This window comes from Bidens hawaiensis, unplaced genomic scaffold, assembly GCF_021521415.1.
Source record: "Bidens hawaiensis isolate Kalapana, Puna unplaced genomic scaffold, B.hawaiensis_p1.1 tig00004743_1, whole genome shotgun sequence".
Classification (NCBI taxonomy): domain Eukaryota; kingdom Viridiplantae; phylum Streptophyta; class Magnoliopsida; order Asterales; family Asteraceae; genus Bidens; species Bidens hawaiensis.
Genome location: NW_027491293.1, coordinates 213,984 through 238,920, shown reverse-complemented (window position 1 = coordinate 238,920; position 24,937 = coordinate 213,984). Strand labels below are relative to the sequence as shown.

General features: G+C 35.8%; 3 pseudogenes; 2 read left to right on the top strand and 1 right to left on the bottom strand.

Moving 5' to 3' along the window:
- The first annotated feature begins 1,783 nt into the window (after window positions 1-1,783).
- LOC143627832 (putative protein TIC 214 N-terminal part) lies at window positions 1,784-6,358 on the top strand (annotated as a pseudogene).
- Window positions 6,359-6,438: 80 nt separating this feature from the next.
- Window positions 6,439-6,908, top strand: LOC143627831 (putative cysteine protease RDL4 pseudogene; annotated as a pseudogene).
- Window positions 6,909-8,901: 1,993 nt separating this feature from the next.
- On the bottom strand, window positions 8,902-10,633 carry LOC143627830 (U-box domain-containing protein 4-like; annotated as a pseudogene).
- Between the last annotated feature and the right edge of the window lie 14,304 nt (window positions 10,634-24,937).

Below are 24,937 nucleotides of genomic sequence, written 5' to 3'. Positions count from 1 at the left end.
AAACTTTACTAAGTCTAGCTTTATGTTGATAAAATATGTTTATGCTAAGCTTTCATCTAAAATAACAACCAACCCGTATTAGCATGTTTGTAATGAACCAAAAACTTAATGAGTGTTTGTTCATACCACAAATCTCGCATACACGCATTTGGTCTCAAAGTCTTAAGATACTGTTTCTGTAATATCAAATTTTTTTTATATTTATGTTCACGGTATTTAAAAATTTAAAAGAGACATTTCCATATTTGTTTTAAAAAGTTGAAAATGTGTATGTGAATGATAAAAAGAACAGACACTAGCTAACTAGTTTTTCTCAAAACATGAACACATGTATGCAAATAAATCTACTGTATATGTGGTTTTCAAAAGAAAAACTTGACTTTCAAGTACTTACTCCAATGTTCTTCTATGATTATATATATATATATATATATATATATATATATATATATGTGATTTATAAATAAACAAATAAATAAACAGAAGACTTAATATTTTTGTCATTCATGAATCCTACATAGATATTTATATAAATGAGTTTCATTATAGTTTTAATAAATAGTTTTAAAACTTTACATCATGAATTATGATGGAAACAAATATACTCTACAAAATATTAAGTTACAACAGGATAATAGATATCATATATGTTGAAGAAAAACATATATTCCTTGAACTTGAAAATATAATAGACTATCACCAACGGGTCGTCAAAAATTAAATTAAATGTTCGGTTGGGGAAACCAACCGGCACAAACGGAATAAACGAAAGAGCTAGTTAGGTGAAAGCGACTAGCATAAACTGATTTGCGAGTCGATAACGAACTAATTGACCTTACGCGTTTAGGACGTGTGAACGCAGCGGAACTGGGTCTAAATTACAACTGCTAGCATACAACCACTAAACTCACAAGGTGAGTTTTACAACCCCCTTTTACTGTTTTATTGTTTTATAAATTCGGGGGTGGAAAACATACACAACTGCTTTTATATGCGATAATTAGAAACAAAACAACCGATCTTTATGCGAACTTGAGTTAGGCTATGTAGTGCTATAAGTCCTTTAGCATGCTTGCATAGTATCACCATTAACTAACGGGATTAGCCACTGGAATATACGGATAGTACTATCGGCGTTGACATTCCCCCTATTTTAGGTTAGTCGCGCTAACCACTGATATTGCATCGAACCGGGGTATATTTTAATCTGGGAGATTAAACAGGGCAAATGGATTAAAGTCGTGGTTTGGTTATAGGCTCATGTGTCGTATATTAATTCGTAGAATTAGCGCACTCTACGGAGGGTCAACGTATTTGTTTCAGTATATTATCATATACTTATTTGTGAACTTATTCAACGTTTTATGAATAACATGTTTTTCATATCGAGTCTTAAAACCTGTGGACTCACCAACCATTGTGTTGACTTTTTAAACGTATGTTTTTCAAGGAATTAATATGCATGTAAGGAAATCACGAAGATGGGACCTCGAAGCATAATTAGGATACCTATTTTGGAGGGATTTCGCTTATATAACCCGAATGATGTTTGGGTCATATACGAGGAATCTCATTATTATGTTAAACTATTTTGTTTAAAAACATATTATGGTTTGTAAACTCGTTTGAAAACTAATGGTATCCTAATACTACTATGTTTGCGATAATCATATGCTTACGATATTCATGACGTCACGCGCCCGTGCTTCCATCTTGGCGGGGTATGACATTTAATGCTTATGGGTAATGGGTAATTGTTTTGTTTTAATCAGGTTATCGAATGATGATTTTGAAATCTTTTCTACTAGGTAATCTAGTATCCTTATGCATGAAGATAATCAATTCGGTCGTTGTGGTCGGACTCTATTATGGATTTCTGACCACATTCTCCATAGGACCCTCCTATCTCTTTCTTCTCCGAGCTCACGTTATGGAAGAAGGAGAAGAAGGAGCCGAGAAGAGGGTATCAGCAACAACTGGTTTTATTACGGGACAGCTCATAATGTTCATATCGATCTATTATGCGCCTCTGCATCTAGCACTGGGTAGACCTCATACAATAACTGTCCTAGCTCTACCGTATCTTTTGTTTCATTTCTTCTGCAATAATCACAAAAACTTCTTTTATTATGGATCTACTATCAGAAATTCAATGCGTAATCTCAGCATTCAATGTGTATTCCTGAATAATCTCATTTTTTAATTATTGAATCATTTCATTTTACCAAGTTCAATGTTAGCGAGATTAGTCAACATTTTTATGTTTCGATGCAACAGCAAGATTTTATTTTTAACAAGTAGTTTTGTTGGTTGGATAATTGGTCACATTTTATTCATGAAATGGATTGGATTGCTATTAGTTTGGATACGGCAAAATCGATCTATTCGGAACTACATTCGATCTAATAAATACCCTGTGTCAGAATTTAAAAAGTCAGAATTAAAAAAAAAGATGGCTGGTATCTTTAGTATTTTATTATTAGTTACCTATGTCTACTATTTAGGCAGAATACCATCACCTATTTTTAGTGATAAACTGAACGAGCTCGACAAAATGGAAGAAGAAGAAGTTGATTATATATATGGGAATCAAGAAAATTTGAAGTTCAAAATACTTGAAAAAAAGAAAAAAAATGAAGAAAAATACTTTTTTTTTTGAAAAACCTATTCTTACTTTTTTTTTATTATAACCGATGGACTCGTCCATTACGATACATAAGAAAGATAAATAAAAAATTGAAAGGCTCTGTAAGAAAAGAAGCCTCACGATATTTTTTTTATACATGCCAAAGCGATGGAAAACAAAAAATATCTTTTACATATCCTCCGAGTTTGTCAACTTTTGGGGAAATACTAGCAAGAAGAATATCGTTGTTTACATTAGAAAAAATCTCCCCTGATGAACTATACGCCGAGTGGCTTTATACCAATCAAGATAAAAATAACAACTTAAATAATGAATTGATAAATAGAATTGAGGCCTTAGAGACAGTATTTTTTTCTCTAAATATACTTGAAACAAAGACTAGATTGTCTAATGCTGAGACGAAAAACAAAAAAAATTGCCTAGTGAAAATGTATGTTCCCTTTTTGAATGAGATGTATCGTGGAAGAATGAAGAAATTTTTTTCTTCTTCAATCATAAATGAAACTTCGATAGAAAATTGCACAGAAAAAGCTGAACTAAATAAAATTCATGGTATCATTCTTCCCTATCCTAATTCTCCAGAAAATGAACAGAAAATCGAAATATCAGAAAAAAAAACAAGTCAAAATCGATTCAAATAATAGGTTAAAGTTTTCATTGAACGCAATTCTAACTAATCCTAAACGTGAAAAAAAATATATTGGAATAAACGAAATAGGTAAAAAACTCCCTCGATGGTCATACAAATTAATCAACGAGTTGGAACAATATTTTATAAAACGACGAAAAGAACAAGGCATAATGCAAGGGCTGGATCACCAGCTTCGAACAAGAAAATTTAAACATATAGCATTTTTAATTCGTTCCACACGAAGTTTTAAGAAGTCTAATTTCAAGAATTTTAATCTTTTTAAAAATTTTAATAGAGATTCGGGTTTTATAAGTTATTTGGAAGAACCAGATTTTCGTCGAGCCTTAATCAAAACCTCTAGCCGTCTTCAAAGGCGTAAAATGGTTATTTGGGGACCGTCTCAAGGAAATCCCCATTCCCCGCTTTTTTTGGAAAAAACGGAAGATTTTCCTTTTCCTATATCTGACCTAATGAAACTTTTTTTTTATTAGAGATTGGTCGAACAAAAAGTCAGAATTCGAGATTTTAAATCAACAATTCCAAATAAAAAAAAACGACCAGGAAGACGCAATAGAATTCTGGGAGAATCATGCAATCCTTCAAAGGTACTATTTCTATTCTACAATTTATGACTTCCTTGAACATGGTTATAGTCTTTCGTATGTTTTAATAATAATAATATAAATAGCACTTCACATATAATCTTAGTGTATAATTTGGTTTATATATGCAAAACAGGAGTGTGTTTTGCTATTCTCAAATATTAATTAAATGGTCATCTACAAGAAATATTGGTACTCCACTTTTGGAGCATTTAAGAGCCACACTAGGTTTGTTTTCATTTAGGTATATCAAAAATAAGCAGAATTTTATTATTTTCAATTGCAATTAAGTCTTTGGTTATATTATGCTCAGATGCATAGAAAGATGATAGCGTGTGGTTGGCGGCTAAGATGTTTATCATGTCGATTCAAAACCAAGTAGCTTTTCTATGGTCTCCACTTCAGAGTGTGAACCAAATTGGTTAACTTTGATTAAATGCTTCTTTTTATCCTTTTTCAGTTTGTTGGCTAACAGCTTGGGTTACAAGGTTTGAACCAAATTTTATACTCCTGCAAGTTGAGTGTTGTTGGTAATAAAGAACGCAATCTCATGTTGCTTCATCATTGTACACTTAAAAAGTTTTGCGGGTTGATGGTTCACACTTCGAAAGCTTGACGCCTGGAGAGGTATTGAAGGTGTTAAATCAAGTGGCCATATATTATTAACTAAAGTCTATGATCATGATCTGCACCAAAGCTCAAAGCAATTGCATTTACTTTTTTAAAATTTTTTTTGTGTCAAACTGTGTTGGTTAATTACTTTTTACTATTATGGTTTTCGTCGGTAAACACGAATCCAAAAGTTTGTCATAGGGCACATCTTCTGTAACACTTTTGTAATCAAATCTTTTTTCTTTTAAAGTACACAATTCTTTATAAATATAAGTTCATTTATGTCACACACAGAGACATCAAATCGTTACAACAAAAATAAGTTTAATAGTTTTGCATACTTGCAGCATCTATTAAAAGACATCTAGTAAATAAATTCGGTCATTCACCAAGACAACGTTGTTTGAAGCCTAAAAATATTAGACGCCTAATTGAATTACTGTAGATGAGCAGATCATAAGCATAAGGATTTCATCAAGTGTTTCAAGGACCCTTACAATTTTATAGCAAGCCTCATGTGTCAAAACAACTTCAACAAACCATATACTTACGGACACATGACTTTTATCAGTAACAAGAAATGAAGTAAAAACGCCCGTCAATAGTTACTGAAACTTTGATAACGACGCATAGATACAAGGATGGAGCCAAACAGTAGACACTAAAACAAAAACCTTTTTTTTCTTCTTCGTTTTTTAAAAAAAGAAGAGTCTGACGGTTGTCGCAATTGTTTGTGTGAACCTATAATACAAGACAAGGTTTCTTTACTCTTAGAATTCGATTTTCATATATCTGCATTGCTCGTTACTTTTAACAAGAATGTTGTACGATAATAATTTAAAAGTTTTTAGTTCTAGTGTTTTATTTGATATTTAATTAATATATAATTTTTTTATAAAATATCAATCCTCACGGAAAACGAGTGAGGGACATGGAAATTGAATAGTCCAAAGTAGAGTTGAAAAAAAAACACCAGAACCGGACCCGGAAAAAATATCTGAAACCGGTTTTTTTTTATACCCGAACCCTTACCCGACCCTACCCGTAGGGTACGGAAATGCGCGGAAACAGACCCGATTTATACCCGGTAATACCCAAAACCCGAAACCGGTTCCATACTCAGAACGGGGTTTTTCCAATACCCGAAATCGGGTTTTTCAAATACCTTATCTATATCCGAAATCACCCGAAAAATACCTGAAAATACGCCTAAAAATTGTAAGCCCTTAAAAAATCCAATCTATACCCGAAAATAGGTTATTCAAATACCCGGTTCGATACCCGACCCGAACCTGATGCATAGGGTATGGTTTTTAGAGAGAGTACCCGGACCCGAACCCGAACCCGAACCCGAAAGTAGGGTATTCAAATACCAAGTTCGATATCCGCCCCGAACTCAATGCATAGGGTATGGTTTTTAGAGAGTACCTGGACCCGAACCCGACCCGAATATTGCCAATACCCCAATTTTCAATACCCGGTCATATCCGAACCCGGTTTCATACCCGAACCCGGGTATTTGAAAAACTCAATTTGTGCACCTCTAGTCCAAAGTTTATCCTCTTTGTCTTTGATATTACACAAATTTGAAGTTTCTTTTTTACGTATTTGGGCCTGTCATGCTAATGCTAGACTGAGTTTGGGCCTTTCAAAGTTTAGTGGGCTGTTAGGGTTTTACCTCACCTTTCCCATTTTATAGCATCCTTTTACATTTACCCTCTGTTAACACCATTCTTAAATCTATGTCATTAAATTATTTATTTACTTTTTAAATTAGAAACATGCTGGGCGTTCTCCACAATTGCCGCCATTGAGGCCGCCCATACTATTCGAACCGGAAACCTCATCGAGTTATCGGAGCAGTGACTGCGACAATTGGTTAATGGCTTAGCGGGAGGAAGCGTAAATCATGCTTTTCAATTCATTATGTCATCTCTACGACCGTGATGTCTATCCATGGACTGGCGAAAACCAATATTGCCTTCTCGACGACGGCCCTCGTCACCATCCATGGGTATGCGAGGGTTAAACCTGCGGGTGATGAGGAAGCCCTGCGGTTGGCCGTGTGGCAACAGCCGGTCACTGCTGTTATCAACTCAACGAGGCTTCCTTTAAAATTTGATGGGGTAATTTTTATATTTATTGAGTTATTTTTTTTCTTTTCTTTTTTGTGAATATTTGTGTGTAAAATAAATAATACTGTTTTCATCAGGGCGTTCTCCGTTTTCATCCCGATGACACTACTGAGTTGAATCACAATGTCGTCATCGTCGGGTATGGAACAGATGAAAATGGAGTGGATTACTGGCTGTGCAGGAGCTCCTCGGGCAGTGATTGGGGCGAAGCGGGTTATTGTCGTCTTGAGAGAAATGTTCGTGATCCGCAGGGAACGTGTGGCATTGCTAGACGATGTTGATTGGTAGGGTTAACCTAGAAAGATAAAGAGGAATCTTTTGAGTCACTTTTGTTGTTTAGATGACTCGTAGTGTTAGTTTTGTTTGTAATCGGGCTAGTAAATGCTAACTGATAATATGAATATAATGTTAGATCTTAATCTTACATTCAGACTTGTCATTTACATTATTATTGTATTATTTTATCAGATATGCGGGAATAAGCAACCTAAAAAGAATATAAAACGGCACCTTAGCACACACGAATGCAGCTTTGATGAACGCAACTTAGCATTCTCAACTATAAGAAACTACCTATATTTGCAACAAATAATAATCTAAAAAATGTCTGCAATTTTTATATGATCTTTAAAAAGAAATATAGGGTTCAATCTCACATGTAAAACCTGCCCATTTACAGCCGTTCGTGCGCTGCATTTCTGGATGTGGAATGAGTTTTTCATTACAGTTAGAGAGACAGTTGCATTATTGTGAAGAATGCAGGGACAAAATGGTCAGAAGCAATATTCGACTAGTTATTTAAGTTGCAAGAAGTTATTATGGAACAAAGGTCCATCTTCATATGCATCAACCGTTTGATTTGACCTGTTTGGGATTAAACCTAACCAATCGACCCGTTTCAGGAAGGAATCCAAGGCCTAGTGAAAAGGTGCTGCAGAGAAATTCGATGCTTCAAAGAGTTTATTTTGGTGGATAAGGCACACGGTCCACAGGTCAAATGCTGAACAAAACAGGATAATTCATGTTCCAGTAAGAAAAAAACAGTGGTCACATGCGATGACCATATTTGTCATTTCCACTCGCTTCCTAAACAAAAGTTTGTGTTTTTCTTTGGTTGTACACTATTATTATATGGTGTAAGTGCAATCTAAGGTGAACGAGGTGAACCACCGATTGGATTAGCAGCTCGGAAAACAACCGATTCGTGCAGAAACCGCAGCTGAAATGGGCCTCTCGATTAAACGGATTCAATCTGCTGAACACGCTCCGAAACCAGCCAGATGAGTTGATGTTCCTGTCGGGTTCATTAACAACGCCAGGCTCACGGTTTGACCTTATCTTGCGTTTTTCATAACGGGCTTATTGTTTTTTAAAAATAAGACATTTTGGTTTTTAAGGACCTTATTGATGATCCGATCTCACATTTTGTTTTTTTAAAAATGCCTGAGGATTTTGATTAGGAGTTGAATACATTAAATGAAAACAACAAAAGGTGATCAGGTGGCGATTCGGGCTAGAAGATCGGGGGATGTAATGGGCGTTAGCCGTGAACGGGCCAGATAGATTGAACTGGGTGCATTTCGAAAGTTAAGAAACACGGATAGAACCGATATTTTACGCCAATACTTGCCTCAATAAATTACACTTATTAGATGCAATGCGTACAGGGAAATCTTGTGAAGTGAAGGTGTTTCCCCGGGTTAAGTGAAACTCTTGACTTGAACCATGACCTTGTTGCTAGATGACTATATACAGGCTATTGGAAGACTGGGCTCTTTTTTGTCCCTTTTCTTATTTTTATAATATTATTTCTCAGGATGTTTGGTTCTTTATTCATGCATTGAAGCGAAATGATGTAATTTAGTTCCTTTTCACCTAATCAACTTAATTAAAAATATCACAGTTTATTTATTATAACGACAATGGTTTGCTTAATTTCATGTACATCCGAGTTGGTGTGAAGTATTATTTTATGTGAAATTAGAGCTTGGTTTAGAAAGGTACAACAAAGGATATGTATAAATGTCGAAAGCTACAAACATCCTCAAATTGTAATTCTGGTGGTATATAAAACACCAATTTGAAGATAAACTTATGTGAAATGTTACAAGTTTGTTACAAATTATGACCTAACGAATATCATAAATTCTTCGAAGCTTTTCTCCCTTTGGAAAAAAGTTTTACATCGGACATTTGCCATCACTCTCTAAAGGTGGCCAGTTTGCTACACCAAATTGCTAGCAAGACCCAAAAAAAGAGGTTTGTGTTAGGTGTCTAGTTTCCCTCTTGGAGCCCATTTCCATGAAATATTGACAGGTTAAATAAAGCCGTTGCAGCATCTTTTTTCCCTCTTGGAGTCCCGTTTCCCAATAAGTCAACCAACGGTCTAATTTGCACCCGACCTCCCGATTCATCTTGTTATCTTCAATAACCGAGAGGCTAAAAAGAGTTGCAGCACAGTTTTCTCCAGCCTCTGAGCTCCGAGTTTCAAGCACCTGTATCAGTGGCTCGATTGCATCCGCATTTGCAATCGCGGATTTGTTGTTGTCGTTTATTGATAGATCTAAAAGCGCAGTGACTGCGTTTTCTTGGACTTCTTCATCGGTTGACCGGAGTAGACCGATTAATAAGCTGATGCCACCGCAGTTTGCTATAACAATTCGGTTATCCATATTATGTCTAGCAAGTAACCTAAGTTCACCGGTCGCCTTCCTTGCTACATCAATCGCCTGCGCCATAACTGGTTTCTGGGTCGGGTTTCAAACCGTGGGGAGAATTGTGGGGGTAGTGGCGAAGGGAGCAGGATGAGTTTCCGGTGCTGCCTCTCCCGACGCATCACTGCTGCATGCTGCTGCCGTTGGTACCGCAGACGCCTCGTTTTCTTCATGAGATAACTCTTGGGAAAAGCTTGTATTGGAATGCGTACTGGAAGTTGAAACCGTTCTCTGATGACCCTCAGTCAAATTTCAGTCAACCCACCACCAGCTGATGACTCTGCACCACAATGTAGACGTTGGCCTATGGAACCCGTCAACTCGTGCCCGTTTTCGGGCAAGGAATCTTCTGAAGATGATTGGACATGATGGGTGGTCCCACTGGATGAGATTAAGCTTTTCTCAGGTGAAACTATGGGGGCCCGCACTGACTCGGGTGACTTAGGTGGAGTCAAGGTCACGGTTTTCACAGGGTCCGGGAGCTTAATATTGTACTCACACCAATTTGCAATTAGTGCCTTGACAGTGTAATTAGGTATAAGATTAGTATGTGCAAGAGTTTGCATGGTCTTAGGGCAAACCGTAAGCCCAAGATCAAGCCATTTACGGATATACCCTCGCTCATACGTCTGTCCAGAAGCTACAATTACAGGGTCTGCATGAGTTCAAGTGATAATGGGCAACAGAAATCTGGAGGTATGGGCACAGGGTTAGAGGTTTGGGCCTGTTTGGCCTCGATTAAACAATCGTTCATGTGGGTAATTAGGGCAATCATTTCCTCAATGCACTCTAAATCTTCCGCCTTTTCAGCATTTTCCTTCAATTTTTCAAGTGCAACAGCCACGATTAAAAGCTCTTGGTTCGACTTCAAGTTAAGAAAGTCGGCAATCTTGGACCTGCTATCGATATTAAGTCCAGTCCCCTCCGCTTGATCTTTTATAGCTTTTGAAAGAATGGCTGATGACTTTTCGTAACTCATATGCTTAATTTTCTGTATTCAATGCTGCAATCAATTGTGCCACATGATATACTTCATATTAATATGAGTCATTGTTTTTAGCATAACCTCAAGTGATGTTGAACTCAATTCCTCAGGAAGATCTTTAGGGGAAGATTTCAGCAGCTCAAGAGCATCTAAGCTTTGAAGCCGAACCTTTGCAAATAACGATTCAACTTGCATAACCTACACAATGCAAACTGCTATAAGATTCCAATATATACATATACACACAAGTTCATTTCAGAACCAATAATATGTTGAAAACCGCATATGAACCATTGCTCTGGCACATAGTGCATAAAAGATAATCTAAGTAGTGGGAGAGAGAAACAAAGGCAGTTCATAACTATCTTGTGCATCACATTCAAAGCAATAGATACAACTGAAATGCATTATGCAGTTCACAACATAATATTTTTAACTGGGTTCCCCTATATATAAGGAGAGACTGAGAGAGAGGGTTGTTCAAGATATCCAATTATAAGTAGAGAACTGCGAGAATTGAATATACAACTGTACCTATGGCTGTAACTATATTATTGGGTCAAAGAGGACCTATATATGTTTCTATCTACTGGTGTTTCTTGAAATGTTTTTTAGTCTTTAAATGGGTCATTCCAACCGCAAAGAAGGCCCCATCCTTGAGACAAGAGAATAATATAGTTCACATACACTAGTCAACTAAATTCTATTAGATAGTCAAATACTCCACATGATAATCAAAGTTTTGCAATCAAGTTAATAAAAACAAAAACAAAAGAAAGAAAACTGGTGATGAGAACATTAATTACGGAAAGCTGTTGAAGCATAGTTGCATCTTCCAAGGAAAAGCTTTCTGCATCACATCATTAAGCAGATAGAATTATATGAATAAACCATATATGAGTAAGCTGCTCAACTAAAACTAAAAGATAAGTTCCTTTTTTCGTTTCAAATGCTTACCATTCATAATTAAGACAAAAGTAATGTGATGTGTGTGTGTATAATTATGAGAATCGAAAGCAACTACTATGGGTAAAAATTCTGCATTATTTTGGACCAAATTAACTTGTTATAAAAAAATATATATTTGGAATTCAAATACATATTGAGTGTTTTTGTCATAAATTAACTTGCTATAAAAAAATTTCTATCTATATTTGGAAAGCAGAAAAAAATTTGAATAGAACTCAATTTGTAATAAAATATATATTGAAATGTAGAAAAAAAGGGATAAAATAGTATGCTTAAAGTTATATGAATATCCAATAAAATAATATGTTCAGAGTTTATCTAACTTGCATATTACAAGTTATTGCTTAGAACTAAATAATATGCTAATGAAAATTATATATATATATATATATAGGGAGAGGATCAAGAGAGAACTCCATCTTAAAGAGAGAACTAGAGATCTAATAAAGAAATATTTTTAATTTAATTAAAAAAATATTTTTAAATTTCTGTTTATGCCATTATTCTTATATTTTGTTACCATTCACTCGAAAAAAATAAAAATAAAATAAAAAAATAATAATAAAAAAACTCGTTGTAGTGCACATATGCAATACATCGAATTTTTTTTATTGCATATGTGCACTAGTGTGTATTTTGATATGTGCAATAATGTTGAATAGCGTGTATGCAATTTTTTGTATTGTATTGGTGCAATAGCGTTATTTTATATACAAAAATACCAAAAAAATAATATAGTGCATATGTGCATTAGTGTTGTATTACGTATATGCGATAGTGTGTTTTGAGTACAACTATTAGTGTTGTATTTGCATATATTTAATAGTGTGTATTGTATAATGCATTTGTGTTGTATTATATACAATAAAACACTATTGTATATATGCAATACATATTAGTGCACATATGCACTACATCAACGGATTTTTTTTTTGGAACAATATCATCTTATTAGAAGGCGGAAAGAAAAAAAATTGCAAAATATTTTTTTTTAAAAATTTAAAAATAATTTTTATTAGTTCTCTCTTTAAGAGGAGTTCTCTCTAGATCCCACCCCTATATATATATATATATATATATATATATATATATATATATATATATATATCACTGAGTCGTTTAATTAATATCAATTATGATAATTTCGAATTTAACACTTTTAACTTATAACCTTTTTTTTTTCTATAGTTCAACAATGACTTATAAAAAGAGGCCTCAAATTTGTTGTAAGCTTTAGGCCTCTCAAAATGTTGAGCTGGCCCTGCTTTGGTTAAAATGCTGAGTTTTTTTTATGGGTTAGAATTACTGCAATCAAGATGTGATGTGTTACTTTGGTGTTTCAATATATTAATTCTTATTTTAATCAATCATCCATATAAGCATGGTTGGTAATGAAAACATGTATTTGCAAACACAAAACAATGTTTTTTTTAGTTCATTTCTTTATGGCAGCCAAGCCATAAAGACTAGATGTACACCATACACATAGTCAGTCACATGCATAGGAGATAAGAGAACAGAACATACTTGGAAAATGATTCTTAGATCTTTGGTATTTTGGGTTCCAGTTCCATAGGCAATGTAACATCATCATCCTCTTTCGCATCTTGTTTGTCATCATCATCCTCTTTGGTGAAGGTGATTGAGGGCCTCGCCCGAAACATGAAGTCTTTCCCATATATCAGAACAGTTGGTTTTCCAAATTCCAATCTTTTTATGTCCACGGTCATACATAACAAATGTATTACGCACAATGATGCCTGTAGTTGATATATGCATCATAACAGTACTTAATTGACCAAGTGCACATAGGCTTTAAACAGCATGAAAATGAAATATTACACGAATGGTCCCTGTGGTATGTTCAGATTTCACTTTTGGTCCTCAATTACGAGAAAGTACGCCACTGGTCCAAACTTATGTGTAAACATAACACGTATAGTCTCTGACCGGTTGGAATTTAACTTTTCTATTGAATTTTATAAAATGACCAAAATACCCTTTAAGAAAAAAAGATATCTTAATTTTTTTTTATTTCTTGGTTTTTTAAAATTTTAAGAGTATTTTGGTCATTTTATAAAATTTAACAAAAAAAGTTAACCTCCATCCATGTCAGGGACCATTTGTCTTACATTTATGTTTGGACCAGTAAAAGTGTAAAAGTGATATCTGAACATATCAAAAGGAGCATTCGTGTAATTTTTTTAAAATAAATTGGTGAAATGAAAAACCTCCTAAAAGAGTGGTTGGATCCTTTCCGTTTTGAAAAAACCCCAAGACAATACGCTCCGCTAACCTTTGAATGCTTCACAAATTAAAAAAAAAAAAAATAGGATAATAAATTTTACCCAGAACAAGTAGTTCTCTGGGAGAGTAACAACTTTTGTCCCTTCCCGAAAACCATTTCAACAGACAGGAACGTTTTCCAGAGTTGTGAAACATCACTGAAGAAACAGATTAACATTTATTTATACGTATATACAAGAGTGAATTACATAAGCAGTCCCTTTGGTTTAACAAAAATAACATGCTTGTGTTGGAATATATCCACTTTTGTTTCTTTAACACCATTTATAATAATAATTATTGGATTATTGTTATATTTATGTATTATAATAATAGTTTTAGCCAAATGGCATAACTAGTAGCTCATCTTACTTAAATGCTATTTCATAGAGACAAAATACAGGGAATTTGATTACAACAATTATAAATTTATAACCATCGATCATCCAGAATTTCCATAAGAACACCAACCAAATTCTCTCTGAATGCTAGTGGCAGTATGTGTTACGGGTCATAATGACAGGGGTCTTAAATGTAACTTCTATAAGTGAGGGACTGTTCGTGTAATTGTGTAATAGATCTTAGTTAGTTACAGTTGGTAGTTGATAAGCTGTACTTAAACAAACGAGATACGGTTAATGAAATATTGATCAGTTGAGCTTTCTTGTTATCTTTCTCTCTCTAGTTTCTCTCACTACAACTCTGTACGTATCATTGGCATCAAAGCATCATTGGTATCAAAGCGTCGATCCTCCGACCTTCCGCCGTGATTCGTTATTCTGTTTGAATTCCGTCGCCGGAGTTCAAATTCCGTTCACCGGAATCACAATTTCTTTTTCGTGATTTCACTTTCGTTCTCAAATTTGTTTCTGATTCTTTCATTTCTCTTCAATTCAACTTCATCTGACACTCTTACAATCACAAAATTCACTCAATTTGTTTTCAAATCGTCTTCAATTTGATTTCAAACCCACGTTACCCTTTAAATTCGTTCAAATTGATTTTTGTTCTTCCAATTACTTAACAAATTCATTCAATTCGCCATGACAACCTATGTAGCCCGGGAACGGGTACGGGACCGGGATACGGGGACGTTAAGGGTACGCGAAACGGCAAAAATCAAAAATCCAAGATACGGGTACGGCAAACAAAAAAATATAAAAAATTACAAATATATTAAAAAAAGTCCAAAGGTGGTTCATCTACCGAAATTCTTTGTGCTGTGTTTTGAGAAGCCATAAATTAATAATCAATTATGATGTTTGAAGAATGAAGATAGAAGAATAATATTATATTATTATAAACACACTGTGAGTGAATGACTTGTAACGTGAACACTGAAGAAAAAAGATCATATAATTATAATATTCTTTAGGAAGCCAAAGGGTTTTAACTTTTTAAGTTTTCTGCCGTGAGTGCCGTCAAACTTTAATATATATAATATTATCTATGGAAGTTCAACAGTTTAATAAAAAAAACCCAGATCTAATAACGAAACGTTTCGGAAACTCTGAACATGCCGTCCCCAAATCCTGGAATCGTATTACCTCCCGTCCCCTTTTTACAGAAACGGCCGGGAAACGTTTCGGCGGCGTTTCCGTGCATCGGAGATGACAACTACTCGTAGCCACGCTGATCTCGATAAAACAGTACAACAACACACGGCGGTATTGGCAAAATTGGAACAATTTACTGTACGTGCCGAACAATCATTTGATGACCTTCGTTCAGCAATAGACAGATTAGCGAGTAATCAACATGTTCAGGGTAATTCGAATTCCACTTCGAACTTTGAAAATGATCTGTCTAATGGATCTAGGGTAGAAAGAATGTTCAGATTTGGGAAAATTGAATTTCCTAAATTCAATGGCTTAGAAGATGTTGAAGATTGGATTACTAAATGTGAGCATTTTTTTGATGTGGATGGATGATACACCAGAGAATTTCAAAGTTAGGTATGCTGTTATTAATCTTGAAGGAAAAGCCATGAAATGGCATAATAATTTTGTGAAAATTAGGCCAATTAGATCTGTTTCCTGGCCTGAATATGCTAGAACCATAATAGATAGGTTTTCTACTACTATCTATCAAGATGCTATTGTAGTTTTATGTTCAACAACCCAAACTGGGCTGTTGGAAGACTATTGTGAAAAATTTGATGAAAATCTGCTTAGAGTTACCATTCCAGAAGAATATGCTGTTAGTTTATTCTTAAAAGGATTGAAGCCAGCAATTAAAGATGCAATCACACTTTTTGATCCTAAAACCATGCGAGAAGCCTATAAACTTGCCAAAAACAAAATGCTACCTTAATCTCTTCCTGTCAAACCCCTAAACCTTATTCCCATTATTCAAACAAATCTACCCAGTCTACGACCATTTCAAACCCTACCCCTATTTCTTCTTTCAGATCACCTGTTAATTCTTCTAACCTACCCTTGTTACCTACACCTCCTATTACTCAACGGTTAACTAACACTAAAAGAATTACTGGTAAGGATATGGAGACCAAGAGAGCCAGGGGAGAGTGCTTTTGGTGTAATGAAAGGTATACTCCTACCCATAAATGCCCAAATAAGCAGATGTTTGTATTAGAAGTGGTGGGTATAGATGAAGAAATATTAGAATCAGAACCTGTGATAGAAGCTTCAGGGGTAACTGATCCACTTATTTCCATTCATGCATTAACGGGTGTCCATTCATTTTCTACCATGCAAGTTGTGGGTAATATTGGTACGAGAACATTACAAATTTTGATAGACTCTGGTTCAACCCATAATTTTATGGATGAACAATTGGCTAACAAACTTAATTGTCCTTTACAAGATATCTCTAGCATGAAGGTGGGTGTAGCTAATGGTTCCCAGCTCGTATGTTCTAAGATTTGCCCTGACTTTCAATGGCAAATGCAAGGTTTATGGGTAAAGGCTGATGTGTTGGTTTTACCCCTGTCCAATTATGACATGGTTTTAGGGATTCAATGGTTATCACCTCTGGGAGATATTTTATGGAATTTCCAGGATTTAACCATGCAGTTCAAGGTTGATGATAAGGTCTATCAGTTAAAAGGGAGTAATACTAATAAGGTCTCTTTATGTTCAACAGAAGTGATGCATCAACTGTTACAAAAAAATGGTCAAGTGGTTCATTCACAATTATTCAGTTTGCAAATGGATAATACAGGGGATACTTTTCAACACAAAACCACAGTTCCAAAAGGAGGTACATGTGATTCCATTCAGGCTCTATTACAGGAGTTCGAGGATGTTTTTCAAACTCCTACTACTTTACCACCTTCAAGGGCATATGACCATAGAATTCTTCTCAAAGATGAATCTATCGTTATCAATCAAAAACCTTACAGGTATCAATTAGCTCAAAAAGATGTCATTGAGAAAATGACAAAATAACTGCTAGAAACTAGAGTTATTAGAGGTAGCTCTAGTCCCTTTGCTGCACCAGTAGTATTGGTTAAGGAAAAGGATGGTACTTGGTGGATGTGTATCGATTACAGAAAATTAAACGATGCTACCATTAAGAACAGTTATCCAATACCCTTGATTGAATATTTGTTAGATGAACTGGGAGGAGCTACTGTATTTTCAAAGTTGGACTTGAGATCGGGGTATCATCAGATCAGAATTCAATGACATTCATAAAACTGCCTTTAGAATCCATGAGGGCCATTTTGAATTCTTAGTCATGCCTTTTGGGTTGACTAATGCTCCTGCAACCTTCCAATCTTTAATGAATCACACTTTCAATAAATTCTTAAGAAAGTCAGTGTTGGTATTTTTTGATGATATACTGGTTTACAGTAAATCATTAACCCAACATTTGATTCATTTGAAAGACGTTTTAGAGATTCTAAGAATGGCCAAGCTATATGCTCGAATGTCTAAGTGCTCTTTTGGAGGATTAAGTGTGGAATACTTAGGTCATATTATTTCTAAGGATGGAGTTGCTACAGATCCTAAAAAGATAGAAGCTGTAAGTAAGTGGCCAGTTGGAACTGATGCTAAGCAGTTGAGAGCGTTTTTAGGACTCTCTGGATATTATAGACGATTTATTAAGTCTTATGGTGTTTTGGCAAAACCTCTTACTACTCTACTGAAGAAAGATGGGTTTATTTGGACGACAGAGGCTACTGTTGCTTTTGAACATCTCAAGCAGGCGGTGTGCTCTCCACCGGTGTTGGCATTACCGGATTTCTCCAAGACTTTTGTTTTGGAAACTGATGCCTCGGCTAAGGGGATTGGGGCTGTATTGATGCAGGAAAATCATCCCTTAGCCTCCATTAGTAAGGCCCTATCTCCAAGACAGCAGGCCTTATCAGTTTATGAGAAAGAGCTTCTAGCCATCATTTTTGCGGTTAAAATATTGGCATCATCATTTGTCCACTAGTCACTTCATTATTAAGAGTGATCAAAAGAGCCTTAAGTTCCTGTTGGATCAGAAACTAACTACTCGTCTGCAGCATGTGTGGCTCTCAAAGATGCTTGGGTATGACTATGAAATAGTGTACAAACAGGGTATTGAGAATAAAGTAGCTAATGCTCTGTCAAGGGTAACGGGTCCTACTTTGTTTACTATCTCTTTATCTACTTTGGATCCTAGTTTGCTGATAAGAATTCAAGATACTTGGCAAAATGATGTTAAGGTACAAGAGATATTACAACAATTATTATCAGGGGTACCTATTGATCATTATAAATGGGATGGTCAATTATTGCTTAAAGACAACAAAATTGTAGTTGGGAGTAATGGGTCAGTTTGACTCATATCATTGTCTTATGTCATGCCTCTCCTATGGGAGGTCACTCTGGGGTGCATGCTACAACACAAAGGATTCGGAATCTGTTTACATGGAAAGGTTTGTCTAAACATGTGAGACAATTCATTAGCAGTTGTGATGTTTGTCAAAGAGTTAAAAATGAGAATGTTGCATACCCAGGTTTGCTTCAACCTTTACCAATCCCTAAATATGTATTTTCAGATATCTCTATGGATTTTATTGGAGGGTTTCCTAAGGTTCAGGGAAAAGACACGATCTTGGTGATTGTTGATAGGTTGACTAAGTATAGCCACTTTATTTCCTTGGGCCATCCTTATACTGCAGCTTCAGTAGCACAATTGTTTCTTGATAATGTCTTTAAGCTACATGGATGGCCACAAACCATAGTTTTTGATAGGGATACTTTGTTCCTAAGTAACTTTTGGAAGGAATTTACTAAACTACATGGGGTACAATTGGCAATGTCTACTCCATACCATCCTCAGTCCGACGGGCAAACTGAGGTAGTTAATAGGTGCATTGAGTCCTATTTGCGATGCATGACCTTAGGTACCAACTCTACTTGGTTAAAATGGCTTCCACTTGCTGAGTGGTGGTACAACACCAATTTTCATACAGCTATTAAGAAGACCCCCTCTGAGGCTTTATATGGCTACTCACCACCTATTTTTGTACCTTACATCCACAAAGATTGTTCAGTGGAAGAAGTGGACAGGTTATGTTGTGATAGGGAGGAACAAATTAAGCAGCTTAAGCAGTCATTGGTCATAGCTAAGAATCGAATGAAACAGATAGCTGATAAGAATCATACAGAAAGGGAATTTGAGGTGGGAACTTGGGTATTCCTCAAATTACAGCCATATTGTCAGACATCTTTAAGATTACCTAAAATGCATAAACTCAGCCCTAAGTACTATGGTCCATTCTTGATTGTTGAGAAAGTGGGTAAAGTAGCATACCGTTTAGATTTGCCAATTGAAACTCAAGTTCATCCGGTTTTCCATGTCTCGTTGCTCAAACGTGCTAGAGGGGATCACTCTACTTTTGTTCCATTACCATCACAACCGAGGTTCTTATTTGTTCCAGATGCGGTGATTGACAAACGATTGGTCTAAAGAAGGAATAGAGCTGCTGTTGAAGTTTTAATTCGATGGAAGACTTACCTTTATCTGATGCTACTTGGGAAAATATTGATGAAATGCAGGCGCGATTTCCAAAGTTTAAATTCGTCTGATTTTGAGGTCAAAATGTTTTGAAGAGGGAGGTATTGTTACGGGTCATAATGACAGGGGTCTTAAATGTAACTTCTATAAGTGAGGGACTGTTCGTGTAATTGTGTAATAGATCTTAGTTAGTTACAGTTGGTAGTTGATAACCTATACTTAAACAAATGAGATACGGTTAATGAAATATTGATCAGTTGAGCTTTCTTGTTATCTTTCTCTCTCTAGTTTCTCTCACTACAACTCTGTACGTATCATATGTGAATTCTGAAAACCGATTTAAGGATAAAATCTAGTATTTGTGCACAAAATCTCTTAATTTCAAAGTTACAACTTAGAACATAAACCTGTTATTTTTGTCAAACCGCCGGGACCATTTATGTAATTAACTCTATATACAATAAACAATACCTTCCAGCACCGGAGAAACAAATGCCATTATAACCAGTGTCGGGACCTTTGATCTGATGAACACGATGGAGTTCTTTCATAGTCTGCACGCAAGATGGTGATAATCAACTGAAAATTTGAAATATTTAGTACTTTTTTTAACAAAACATAAACGAGTAATCTTACAGCACGTTTAAACACCACAAAAGCCGCTCTGGGCAGATAAGCATAAGTTGTACCACTGTCTAAAACCGTCCCATGTTTTTCATCAAACACACTTACCGCTTCCCAGCAACACGTAACTCCTTCAACTCAATGTTATAATAGGGGCTGTTGCCACCCAATACTAGAGTAAATGTGTGAGATGCACCAGATTCTGAATCTATAGGTTATATAGATACACAAAGCATACATGTGTGTAGGGTCCGAGTGAACCTACTTAGATCTTGAATAGGAAATCAATCTTTGTTAGCTCTCTAAAGATCTTGGATGGAATAGGAAGAAGAAGAGAGGTTTGTGTGTGTACAGGAGGTGTGTTGGTAAAAATGGAAAGGTGTGGAATATGAGATCTAGGGTTTTAGGAAAGGTTTAAGGGTTTAAATAGGCAAAGCCCAAAGGCTTTTAGGCCCAAATCATTCTTAAGTCCATTAATCATCATTATCCTTATCCACCATATACTTATTATTTAATTAATTAATTAAAGACATTTCACGATACGTCAACTAAAATAAACTCGTAACATTTTATTTATCATATATCGGAACTAGGCGTTACAAGTCTCTCCCCCTTAAAGAGGTTTCGTCCCCGAAACCTATCTATTACATAAACAACTGCGGGTGGAACTTACGCATCTCCTCTTCTGGTTCCCACGTCACATCGGATCCCTTGTGATGTTTCCAGATCACCTTAACCAAGGGGATAACCTTTTGACGAAGTTGCTTATCCTTACGATCAACGATTTTGACTGGCTGCTAGACATAATTCAGTCGCTCATCAACTTCTATGTCCATCAACGGCACGTGAGAGGTGTCGTCAGCGAGCCATTTCCTCAAGTGAGAAACGTGAAAGGTAGAGTGAATTCCTTCAAGTTCCGTAGGTAATTCGAGCTTATACGCCACTTCTCCTACACGAGCGATAATCTTAAACGGTCCAATGTACCTTGGACTCAACTTTCCTCTCTTTCTAAAATGAATGATACCTTTCCACGCGAGACCTTAAGCATCACGTTGTCGCCAACGTTAAACTCGATCGGTCGTCGCCTCTTATCGGCATAAGACTTTTGACGGTCTTGAGCAGCTTTCATCCTTGTTTTGATTTGATCAAACCTCGAGGAGGTTTCTTGCACAACTTCCAAACTACCAATCTCTTTCTGACCAATCTCTCCCCAACAGACGGGAGTTCTGCAATGTCTACCGTACAACATCTCGAATGGAGGCATACCAATGCTCGAATGATAGCTGTTATTGTAAGAGAACTCTGCTAAATGAAGATGATCATCCCAACTTCCTCCAAAATCTAACACACAAGCACGTAGCATATCCTCAAGGGTTTGGATAGTCCGCTCAGACTGCCCATCTGTTTGAGGATGATACGCCGTGCTGATGTTCAATCTGGTTCCCATTGCTTCATGAAACCTCTTCTAAAATCAGGAAGTAAAACGGGTATCTCTGTCGGATACAATCAACAACGGCACTCCATGCTTTGTTACAACTTCTTTAATTGAACACATTCGCTAACGTTTCTGACGAGATGGCCTCTCGTATAGGTAGGAAGTGAGCACTCTTAGTTAAACGGTCCACAATCACCCAGATGGTATCATGATTCTTAGCTGTACGCGGTAGCTTAGTTATGAAATCTGTTGGGTCGGATTTTTGATAAGAAAGATTGGAATCTTCTCAACCTCCTCAGAAAAACGGCTAAGTATGGACTTCGAGCAAGCATAGACGATCGAGCATGTTTTTACTACTTCAAGCAAGGTCTTCTGAACCTTAAATGGTTAATTCTTAGTGTTAAGGCTTCGAGCAAGCTACACTTCAACGAGCAAGAGTATTCTTCTATCGAGCATGGATTGCCAATCGAGCAAAAAGCTTGATCATACAAGTTTTAACCAAGTGTTACGAGCACAGGATGATCGAGCACATGGGGACAAGCATGGATGCAATAAGATACGTGATCAAAGCAAGGACTTCGAGCACAATTCAGTTCCCAAGCAAGATTTACATCCGAGCATGCTAAAAATTGCTGAATAAGTAAAGCTGAAGACATCAAGAAGAATGAGCTTGCTCGATGGACTAGTTCGAGCAAAGCATGGACAAGTCAAGAAGAACGAAGCTTACCGGAAGAAAATATATTCTCCGAGAATATATTCTAAGTAAAGTATGCTCGAGGACACTCATCGAGCATACCTAGCATAGTGAGTATGCTCTAGCAAGATAGTTACCTTGCTCGAGGACTCAGCACTTGTATTATTTTGAGTTTCATTATGTAATGATTAGGAACTTCTAGAAGGAATGTTAGGGTTTATAAATAGGGGTCATAGGATACCTTTTAGGACACGGATTTCCAGACAGAATACAGGCTGGCACGCACTGAATACGAAAAACAAGAAAAAGGAATATTCTCTTTGTTTTCTCGTACAATCGCCGCCACCGTCACACACGAAACCCTAGACATTCCTTTCACTGTTGTATTAAATGATATATTAAATGCAGTGAATCTTTGTGTGACATTTGAGCCAAAACAAGGTACACCTCAGTACGTATTTATCGATTAAGCAAATAAACGCCTTTTGCGTAACAAACGAACGATTAACCGAACGGGTCGGGTTATGACCCAGATATCTCGGGGGGGCATCTATAAGTGATATACGTTTAATATAAGCTAAAATATTAGTAATATGGCCTTAGTTTGATAGCAAACAAGTTAAACGAAAACATGCTTGTTTAACTACCCGCTATAGATTTAAACGCGAAAGAAAGTTACAAACCAAGCATTGTATCATCCGTTAAGCCGAAAAAGACTTACCAAACACTTACTTGAAATGTTTTAAGCGATCCATGAAAATATTTTTGATTTTTACAAACGTATAGTATGTTTTTATAATTTTACACAAAACTAGCCGAAAAACACTCGTTTTCGCACTGTTTAACGCACCCGATAAGTTTTTCATGCCAAAAACTGAACCCGAACTAAATTTGGACTGGGCTTTTCGTATTTGGGCTTGTAAAAACAGATTGTTGGGCCAAAATGGGCCCAAGGGGGCCCAAACCACCCTTCCGATCGGACAGCAAACCCCCCTCCCCCCTTTTGATTTCTTTCACATATAAACTAGTTTTAAAATATTTTTGCACATCCATCCACAAGCAAATTCTGGAAAAACCTTTCTTCATCAGGAAACCCTTCAAACCCTAAGGTAAACAACTTAAATAAGCTACTTTTATACTTGTTTAACCTTGATTAATACCATAAAAACATGTCTTAATTGCTAAAAATCATTCCTAACCATGTAAAAACCCTAAAAATGGTCCATAAACATTTTTTGATCATACACATGGTAAGGAACCTGTTTTGATAGTTTTTTTTTGCCATAAACACGGATTAAAGGGTTGAAACGACATTTTTACGGTTTAAAAGTTCATTTTTGTGCACTAGCTGAAACCCTAAGTTAAAGGGCTGTTCTATTGATGAAACTTGCTTGGTTTGTGATATAGGACTTGTATCTAGCCTACATAGGAGCACAAGATCTTGAAAAGTTGATTAGAAAGGCGGAAACGAACCAAAACCGCTAAGGTAATGCCAAAACACTTGCTTACGGGCTGTTTAGGTTAAGGTTGTGATGTGCATATTATTAGGCCTTGAAATTTTGCAAGGACATCAGGGACCATGTCATTGAGTCCCTGTTCAAATTTGGTAGTTTTTCGACCATCCGAGAATATTTGGCGAATTTATTACCGAATAGGTACGTTTAATGGGGAAAAATAGCTAAAATGCTCCAAAACTTATGAAATTTTTCTGGGAACTCAGATTTAATGTATTTTGATCACATATGAATTTTTAGATTATTTGGAGAAGTTTAAAGGTGTTTTGTGTATATGCGTTCGTGTGAATTTTTATAGCCGAATTTGGGCCGAAAAGAATATTGCACGAGCTTTTTACATTCTGGAATTGATACAGGTTGTTTTGGGACATGATTTGAGTATTCAGAAATTTTTGTGGAATTTTTGGAAATTGTTTGGGATAAACGGACGATTTTCAGGCGAAATATAGCTAATAAAATGAATTTTTATAAATTAATAAATCAGTAAATAATTTCAGAAATATTTTTATAAAAATCCACACATATTTTAATTGATAAGTGGCTAAATTTTCATAATTTAATGATTAACGGTTAATTAATTATGCTAATTTAAAGATTAAATAAATTCAGTTTTTATAAAAACCGGCAAGTTAGCGACTAACGAACCTGCGGGAATATCAGAACACCAAAAGTGTTCAAAAATCATATTTTTGGGTTAATTAAGTAAAAAACGAACTTTTCTATGAGAAACCTGGACAATCCGGATAGATTGTGCACGTTTCTTCTTAAATCAAACTGAATAAACGGAAACGGGCCCCGAGGCTAATCCGGGACCCCAGTATGTGATCTTTCTTTATAACTTAATCATTTTATTAATCAATACATTTACCCAAGCTTACTTCCCCATAACTATTTTCTGAACGCGTAAACGAACAACTTGGCCCAGCTGGGAAAACAGGAATCTGAGCCAAGTTCGGTTCTAAGTATTAGACATTGAACAGCATCACAACCTAAGCCTATTGCCACTTTCTGGGCATTCCAGCTATACCCAGATTAGTTATACAACCCAGTTTAGTATTGAGATTATAATAATATTAAAATATTAATATTATTATAATATTGATTATAGGAAACCGTGATTGCAAGTTATAC